The following is a 9,743-nucleotide window of genomic DNA, read 5'->3' as shown; positions in this document are numbered from 1 at the left end:
CATACTAGTTATAGGGTTCATTTGCCTGGAGAGTCCCCTTAAATACGGGATATAGACGAGTGTGGCTTTTTCTAAAGCCTTAGCACGCTTGTATCCTCTCTATAAAAGGGCAAATTGAGTCACGATTTAGGTCTCCCCGTACCCAATATGCATACATTCCCTAGGATCATGCATCCACTCTACCATTTTTATACTCTTATCACACTTTCATTTTTTCCTCCTATCTTGCACACGTGCACCTTTATGTTTCTTCACTTGCACACGAACACTTTTATCATCACTTGCACACATGTACTTCATATTATCATTTCACATACCGTACCTTGCCCACTCACGTGCACATTTTCATTTACATATTTATTGTTTTTTATTACTTTTTTCAAACTCATATCCTCACATTGCATACATGCATTCCATTCATTTGCATCCCACTCGCATTATTCGTGACTTCTTCAAAGGATCGTTATTGGGCTTCACAACTAATGTGATTGGCACCACTCAACCTTTGAAGAGAAATTTCCCCCATGTCCCCCTAGGTCTAGGTTTTTGCATTCATATAGACATATCCAACACGCGATACATACCTTGGGTAGAAAAATTAGGAAAAATTGGTTTAAGTCACGCAACTAGCCTTGGCTAGGTCGAAGGGGTGCCTTGGATTTTTATCCTTGCCTTCCCCTTCGTCAAATGTGACCCCCGATCCCTCTTTTGGTTACGTAGACCCAAAAGTTCTCTAAAAGGGTTTATTTACTTTTTTCATTCAAAAACAAAAATCATTTTTGGGTGACTTGGTACACCCTAACTCTATACCAAGTGGCGACTCCATTTTTCAAGAAACCCTTTTGAACTTTGTTTGGCCAAAATCGTCGCATTCTTAAGTCCCATGGCCTTTTACTTCTCATTTCGCACACGTTCACATTCCACTATACACACACTACACACAACATCACACACATCGCATTCAAAAAGTGGGGCGCGACAGTTGGCGACTCCACTGGGGACTTCCTAAGTGGGTCCAAGCATTTGACTTAGCCATTCGTTTCCTTTTTCTACCCTTTTTATGCATAGCATTTGGATATTAGGGTTGCATTTTCCATTTTTAGGGTCTTTTTGCCTCGCGCGTGTATCCAACTATTCCCTCACTCACGTACGTGTGATTGGTTGATTGGATGTATGTTTACTTGTTTTATCTCGCGCTTGCATTGCATTTGGGGGGGGTGTCACCTTTAGAGCCTCTCGTGGTTCTCAACCCCTTCCCTCAGAATAGGAAAACACTTCATACGTGCACGTTTACTTGCTTTTATCCCATTTTATTTTATTTTTCGTGGGCGTTTCCCACACCGCCTTGTAGGATTAGGATCGATTGCCTTGGGTAGGCGGCTGGTGTGCTCTGCGCCCATAGCGCTACCTAAGGGATCACTCGAGCCACCGATCAAAGGCCCTGGGAGTGATGACCCTTCGCCTTTAGGTCTGAAGGCTTGGGAGCCGAGACTTATCGAGTCTAGTTGCATTAGTGAGCCCCAGCCTCATGCATCCATGTTAGAGTTTGCCTAGGTTAGAGTCAGCCTCACCCTTTTAAGCACGATAGGCACGAGGGAGGGGGTTCCACCCCTTTTACTTGCTTTTATTATATTTCTTTTCTTAATTGCTCCCAATGTGTTATGTGTACTATCAATTGCACTAACCATTTCTTTTGTTTTCTTGGCTTGCATTCATTTGCCTTAGCAATAAGAGGCCTTTTTGGCACTCTTTTAGTGACTCACCCACCAGATAGCTCACATGTTTAAATTTCAGTCATTACACTTAATTTTCAATAAGTGCATTTCATTTTAGACCTTTTCCCCCCGATGCATTATTTATGTCCTTTAGGCCATATTTGTCACATATTTACATCGCTTTAATAACTGGCATCATGCATAAACCATAGAAAGGGAATGCCACATAGGGAATCCCGTGTTTAGGAATAAGCCACCTTGTGTCTCGGATATTTAATCCAGTGAAACTTGCACGTTTACATTTTGTACCATCCAAAGGGGTAGTGCACAAGGTAAGGTAGGATCCGATCATTTTCATAGAGTGATCTTTGGAATATGAGCATCTAATAATCACTTTTTGGCCATTTTATCAAAAATTGGTAAAAATCCCTTGCGTGAAGGACATTAATTTGAAGAAATTCACAAGTGATTCCTCCTATTGAGACGATAAATAAACTGAGGCCAAAATTTGATTTTTAGAAGGTCATAGACTAATGCACCTCAATAATTTTGAAATAACCAATGACCGGGCAATTCAACCAATCCATTTTGCCAATTCATTCAATAAATCATCAATTCATTTGACCAATTTACCTTTTTTAGGGTCATCCGGTCGTTTTTGAATAAATCATCAATTCATTTGACCAATTTACCCTTTTTAGGGTCATCCGGTCGTTTTTGAATAAATCATCAATTCATTTGACCAATTTACCCTTTTTAGGGTCATCCGGTTGATTTTGAATAAATCGTCAATTCATTTGACCAATTTACCCTTTTTAGGGTAATCCGGTCGATTTTTAATAAATTGTCAATTTTATTTGACCAATTGGGATTTTAATGTCGAATTTCAAAATGGAAAACCTAGTCGATTTTGAGAAAAACATCCATTGCATCCAACCATTTGATCAATTGGAGTTTTGACCCTTGCTTCACTGAGAAAAGTTGTCAAAACGAATTCCAATCTCTTCGATAGGAAGTTCGTCAAGGTCAAACCCGTGCGTTTTTGCAAGTTTTTGTATCGATCAAAAGTGATCAAACGTCTTTTCTCATTCCAATGGGCCAAAATTTTCAAATTATTTTTCACTCCATAAGCTGATTGGATCCATCAGGTATGGTATAGTGCCTATCTCAGAGGATTGCATCCTCATTCTAGGCCTACCCTTGGCACAAAAAGGGTTCCCCCATAGGACATGCATCCGAATTTTCTGGATATCTACTAACTCTTGCCTTTTTCTTTTCCTTTTATTTATTTTCTTTGGAATAACGAAGCGAGGGTTGAATCTAAAGGCAATCTTTTCAAAAATTCTCAGGTAATCTTTAAACATAGCTTCTCGTCGAAGCCCCATCATAACACGATCCCGTAGTCAAGCTCAGAGGAGTCGTGTAAACATGAGTTCACAACCGGAACAATCAGATAGGTCTGCTACTACCGCCCAGCCTGAGACTACAAGTTTGGGGGTTCAGTTAACTGAAATGCTTACTAAGTTCGATGAGATGGCTACTGAGATGGCAACCCAAAGGAAGCTGATTGATGAGCTAATTAGCAGCGGAGTTCAACCTGAACCTGTACCTGACAGGCAGCCAGAGCCATTTGTCATCCCTCCGACTCAAACCACCGTTACTCCACCTTTCCTTATTCCACCCGAAGGAATTTTCACATATCCCACCATACATTTGCCGTACACTTGCCCTCCTGATCCTTCATTCTTCCCTACTTACATGCAAGGCCCACAACCCCAAATCACTTCGAATATACCTCCTAAGCCGCATACGTTTTATCACGATACAGCTGAGCCTTTCTTACCAGACCATACCATTCAAACCAAGCCAGAAATTGGGGAATCTTCCGCTCCCGTTGATATAAAGCTTCTCAAACGCCTGGACCGTTTCGATGAGTTTATAAAGAAAAGTCAGGGGTTGAACAAACAAGGAGTCTTGGATTACGATGAGCTTTGCCTTTTCCCGAATGTGCAATTGCCTGAGGGGTTCAAAACTCCGAAGTTTAACAAGTATGATGGGACGGGCAATCCCAAGACACACCTCAGATTGTTCGCCAACAAGTTGGGTAGGCCAACAGATGATGAAAATCTGCCTTTGAGGCTATTCCCAGAAAGTCTGGAGGGGGATGCACTCGACTGGTATTCCAAGCTGAAACCCGAAGAAGCGAAGACCTGGTTTGACTTGTCCAACGTTTTTGTAAGGCAGTACGAGTATAATTGCGAGCTGGCTCCGACGCGAACCACGTTGGAAGGAACAAAAAGAAAATCCTCTGAGGACCACAAGACATATGCCAAAAGGTGGAGGAAAATAGCTGCAAAAGTCGAGCCACCAATGACTGAGGACGAAATCATTCGCACCTTCATTAAAGCACACGATCCCCCGTACTTTGAGGAAATTTTTCGCATGACTGGATGCTCATTTGCCGCTATTGTCAATAAGCTGGAGGAATATGATGACTTCGTGAAAGCCGGAAAGATTGTTAATGTGTCTGCCCTGAAAACTCAAGTGGAAGTTTTGCAAAGTCAAAGTAGTAATGGGAAGAAGCAACAATTCAAAAAGCAAGAGGGGGAAACTGCTTTTGTCTGGGATCAAAACCCTACCCCAAAACCCAGATTTCGACAATACCCTACCTACTCAAACCCTTACCCTTACTATTCAAACCCTCATCCTGTTTATCACATTAATACCCCTCATCCTCGACCTCGACCAAGTTACCCAAACACACCTACAACACCATTTCATATTTCTCCACATAGTTTTCAAACTAGACCTCGCTCTCCTTATCATCCAAGACCCACATTACCCGTCAACCATAATTATAACTATCAACAAACCGCTGGCACCCAAGACCCGGCCCGATATAGAACTTTTACCAATTTAGGTCGGCCCTTGGATCAACTATATGAGCAGCTCAAGGCCGCAGGGAAAATTGGTACAATATCTCCTAAAGCCTATGCTAAAGGATTTCCTCCTGATTATAATCCTCAATCTTTTTGTACCTATCATTCCGGAGCTCCTGGACATTCTACTGCCAATTGTCGGGTACTTAAACACAAAATCCAAGACATGATTGAGGCCGGAGACATAATTTTGAGGGGGAAAGAAGAACAAGGACCAAGTATAAGTACAAACCCCTTTCCCGAACACAAGGACACCTTTGAGGCATCTACCTCCAATGATGAGATTTGAAAATCCTGAAGGAGCTCTGCACAATTTGGATGGCTGATTATCCTCCCTCTCGAAGGAAATTTCGATGAATTTAGGAGTTGTCATTTACTAAAATTCACGAAAACTTTTTCTTGCATATGTAAATAACTTAACGAAAGCATCTTTTGCAATTGAGTTTTGTCTTGTTTCTGCTTTGATTTGGAGTTTCATGAAAGGCATAATTTGTTTATTTTGTTTATTTGATTATTCTTTGAGATGGCCAAAGATGAAATTATTTGACCCTTTGAATATCATTGTTCTGGAATCCGATAATCCCTTCTTTGAGAATTTTTTCATTTAAAAAACCCTTCATTTGAAAATCTCTTCATCGAGAAATCCCTTCTTTGAGAAAGCCTTCATTGAGAAAACCCTTCATTAAGAATCCCCTCATTGAGAAAATCCTTCATTGAGAAAGTTTTCATTGAGAAAAACCATTGATAAATCCCTTCATTTGAGAAAATCTCTTTCCGGCCAGGTTGGAAGTTGATTGGTTAAAACAGTGTCATTAACGATTGATTCTGATTGATGAAAAGGAGTTGAATGCTATGTGCCATGACCAATATTGTCAAAATGCATGGCCTATGTTCATAACAAAAGGGTCCGCCACTGATATCCTGAAGAAGGGAACAAAGTGCTAATGTGATTCAAATTGACAAAGCTTATTGGATGTTCAAGAGGTATTGCCTGGAGGAGTACTCATTTTGGGCAGAGATGGAAGGACAGACATTCCCTCGACCTATCAACTCAGACATGTGTAAGAAATTCTTTATTTGATTATGCAAATTCCTTCTAGGAAATCATGCAAGAGACGAGGCAAAAGTCAGGCCATCTTCCTTTCCAATCAAAACATTTCATCCCTAGTCGTCCCTTTTGAGCTATCAGAACAATAATTTTTTCGTTTGGCAGCCCCTGAAGATTGCAAACCCCACATTGGGGCAAATTCATTTTGAAAAGAGATGATTAGAAGGGGAAAGCCCTACACTGGGGCAAATTTATTTTTGAAAAAAAAAAAAAAAAAAAGAAATGGAAAAGAAGGAACCCCACACTGGGGCAAATTTAGTTTTGAAGAAAAATGCAAAAGTGTGAAATATGCAATGAAAATGCAAAGAAAAATCCAATCAGTCTGGGGCAAATTTCCTCGGTTTTGTTCAGAAATTGGAGATAATTGCAAAATGATGCAATCTCAGGTTATTTCACCTCTCATAAGCACAAATTGCTTTCAAGCCTCAACTTTTCTTGGAAACACCCCACCTGACCTCATTACAAAAGCCCAAAGTCCTGGCTTTCGTCACTTGTTATATTTCTATTGGGAAGTTTGCTAGTCAACTGACAAATGATGTCCATGATGCCTTCGCTTAAGTCTATAAGGGAAGCGCGTTTTACTGATGTCAGCAATTTTTTCAACTTACATTTTTGAGTCGATCATGGTTGAACTCTTCCATTTGCTTCCTTAGGTGAAGACCCGAAAGGATACCTCAAAAGAAAAGAAAGAAAAGAGAAAAACACGGAAAAAGAAAAGAAAAGAAAAGGAAAAAAGAGAAAAACAAAACAAAACAGAAAAGGGTGGGGCAACCTTGGTAAAAACCCGAAAGGGCGCCAAGGTAAGGTTTTGCAGTAAGCGAGCACGAGAAGGAACGGCTGGCGACCTGGTTCATGTGGATTTCTCCTCATTTTTGTCATACTTCTGCCAATACTGAATTCCAGAACAAGGATACCCGAAAGATTCAAATATGACATCTGTTGGCCAAAGCTGTATCATTTTGTAAAACATTCTTTTGCAAATACATTCTTAGGAAACTCATTTTTTCCAAATTACTTGCATTCATGGCATTTTTTTTTTGTAGAATTTAAGCACAAATGGTTAAGTGTGCATTCTTGTGCATAATTTTTACATGACATGTGAATTTTCTTGCATACCTCATTCTTTATCATTAAATTGTGGTGAATGACAATCCCCGTGGTTTATTGCAAAAAGCATGCTTGGATTCAGTCATCTTTTGGGAACAGTTGAGCTTCAGCAAAAGCAGCTACATAGACTTCACAATATGGCAAAGCACATACCTGGTCAGTTTGAAAATCGGAAAAGCCTCAGGGTGAGAAATCCAACTCAATCGGCTGCCGCAGCGAAAGTTGATAAGGGCGTCGAAAGACTCATGTTTACACGATTCTCGAAAGAAAACGGATCAAATGGTGGTGGCAATTTCTTTGTTTTTCTCTTTCACAGGAAAATTGCAGGCACAGATGAAAGTAATCACACCTCGCACTGGAATTGGTGTCGGGAAGAGTCCTCCGGTGAACAAGGGCAGATTTGAAAATGTTGCAAGCGAATTTGATCAAAAGGTGCAACAACATGGCGATACAGAATCAACTATGGGCTCAAATTGCAAAAATTCATCCAACTGGGGCAAATTAATTTTTGGAAAGATTCTCAAAGGTCAAAAAGGAAAGTCAAATCAAGTTCATCTCGGCAGGCTCGGGTTTTATCCCATTGACCGCTTTTATTTTCGTTTGGGCACGGGTTTTATCCCTCCGACCACGGCAGGCTCGGGTTTTATCCCACTGACCGCTTTTATTTTCGTTTGGGCATTGGTTTTATCCCTCCGACCACGGCAGGCTCGGGTTTTATCCCACTGACCGCTTTTATTTTCATTAGGGCACGGGTTTTATCCCTCCGACCACGGCAGGCTCGGGTTTTATCCCACTGACCGCTTTTATTTTCGTTAGGGCACGGGTTTTATCCCTCCGACCTCGGCAGGCTCGGGTTTTATCCCACTGACCGCTTTTATTTTCGTTTGGGCATGGGTTTTATCCCTCCGACCGCTTTTATTTTCATTGGGCATGGGTTTTATCCCTCCGACCTCGGCAGGCTCGAGTTTTATCCCACTGACCGCTTTTATTTTCGTTGGGCACGGGTTTTATCCCTCCGACCACGGCAGGCTCGGGTTTTATCCCACTGACCGCTTTTATTTTCGTTGGGCACGGGTTTTATCCCTCCGACCACGGCAGGCTCGGGTTTTATCCCACTGACCGCTTTTATTTTCGTTGGGCATGGGTTTTATCCCTCCGACCTCGGCAGAACTGGGTTCTATCCCGCTGACTGCTTCATTACACTGGGGCAAATCTTTGGATAATTTTCCAAGCAAGTCTTATACAGCTTTTTCAAACATACCAACATTCTATTTTCATTGCTACTGGAGTTGGGTTTGTCCCGCCAGTAAGCATTACATTTTCATTGCCACTGGAGCTGAGGTTTATCCCGCCAGTGAGCATTTGTTTTTTCATAGCCACTGGAGCGTGTGGTTTGTCCCGCCAGTGAGCTTTTCATTTTCATAGCCACTGGAGCTGAGGTTTATCCCGCCAGTGAGCATTTCCTTTTTCATAGCCACTGGAGCCGTTGGGTTTGTCCCACTAGTGTGTCTTTCATTTGTCATTGTCATTAGCCGTGGGTTAGTCCCACTAGTGTGCACCATGATTTTCATTTTATTCGGGTCAGTCCCATGTTTTTAAAAGCTTATTCGGGTCAGTCCCATGATTAAAAGCTTATTCGGGTCAGTCCCATGATTTCAGATTTTATTCGGGTCAGTCCCGTCTATGTTTCTGTTTGGGTCTATTCCATTTATATTTCTGTCCGGGTCTATCCCGTTTACAATTCTGTTCGGGCCAGTCCCATGTTTGAAATTCCTTGTTTAGGTCAGTCCTCCGAATAGGGGCAACCGAATGGTACAGGTAAGCATTTGGTGTCTACTTCTTTGTCTCAAGTTTTTCCAAAACTCAGACAAAGAGGGGCAAACTGTAGACACCAAATTTTTGGTATAATTTCATTTACTGTTTATTTTTAGTTTTTTTTATTTATTTATCGTGTTAGTTTTATTCGATTTTTAGTTTTTAGTTTCTAGTTTTATCTTTATTTTTAAGTCTTTAGCGTAGAATTTCTTGGAGGAAAAAATGAAAAAACGGAAAATGAAGAAAAGAAAAATTAATTAGCATTTCATTGTTTTTTATCTCTTATTCCTAGTTTTTTATATTGTTGTTTTTCTTTATTTAATATTAATTTTGTTATTATAGTATTAGTTAAAAAAAAAAAAAAAAAGAAAAGTCACGGCCTGCAAGCTGCATTTTTGCAGCTTGCAAAGGACAGCTCCGTGCGTGCCATTGAAGGGCAGGATGAAGGCAGGGGCAGGCCCTTCATCCTGACCATCCAGTGAAGGGTTGAGGAACTTGGATTCCCATATAAATAGCAAGAGATGCAGCAGCCGCAAAAGAGGAGGATTTGGAGGGCAGAGGTTTTAGAAAGGCTAGGTGGACGGCTGCAACCGGAGAAAAAAGAGAAAAATCAGAGAGAGTGAGAGAGTGACGGCTGCAAAGAAAGGGAAAGATCTGGGCAAGAGTCCGAGAGGGGCTGGAGAGTAAGGAACTAGAACTTACGGGCTTGAGAAAGGGGATTAAGAGAGAAGCTTCGGTTGAGAAAACAGAAAAAAGGGAAAACGGAAAGCTTCATCCGAAAGCAAAACTCCATAACCGCCGCCCACGAACCTCCAGCCACCAGTCCGCGTCTGCTGCTTCTACTGTCGTGGACTTCACCACCACACTTTACTCCAAAGCCCACTGGCGCAGCCTCCACCGCAGCTACCAACAACCATCACCCTACTTCTCCAGCGTAACCAACAAGTGACCAACGGCTTGCCCAAGGACCGGAGCTGCCACCGCTACTGGAACCGACCTTCATCGTTTGCAGGATTTCACTAAACAAAAGCTCTGTAAGTCATTTTTCTGTCTTCTTTT

The sequence above is a fragment of the Coffea arabica genome, chromosome 3e, assembly GCF_036785885.1.
Source record: "Coffea arabica cultivar ET-39 chromosome 3e, Coffea Arabica ET-39 HiFi, whole genome shotgun sequence".
NCBI classification, from domain to species: domain Eukaryota; kingdom Viridiplantae; phylum Streptophyta; class Magnoliopsida; order Gentianales; family Rubiaceae; genus Coffea; species Coffea arabica.
Note: the sequence above shows the minus strand (reverse complement) of the source record.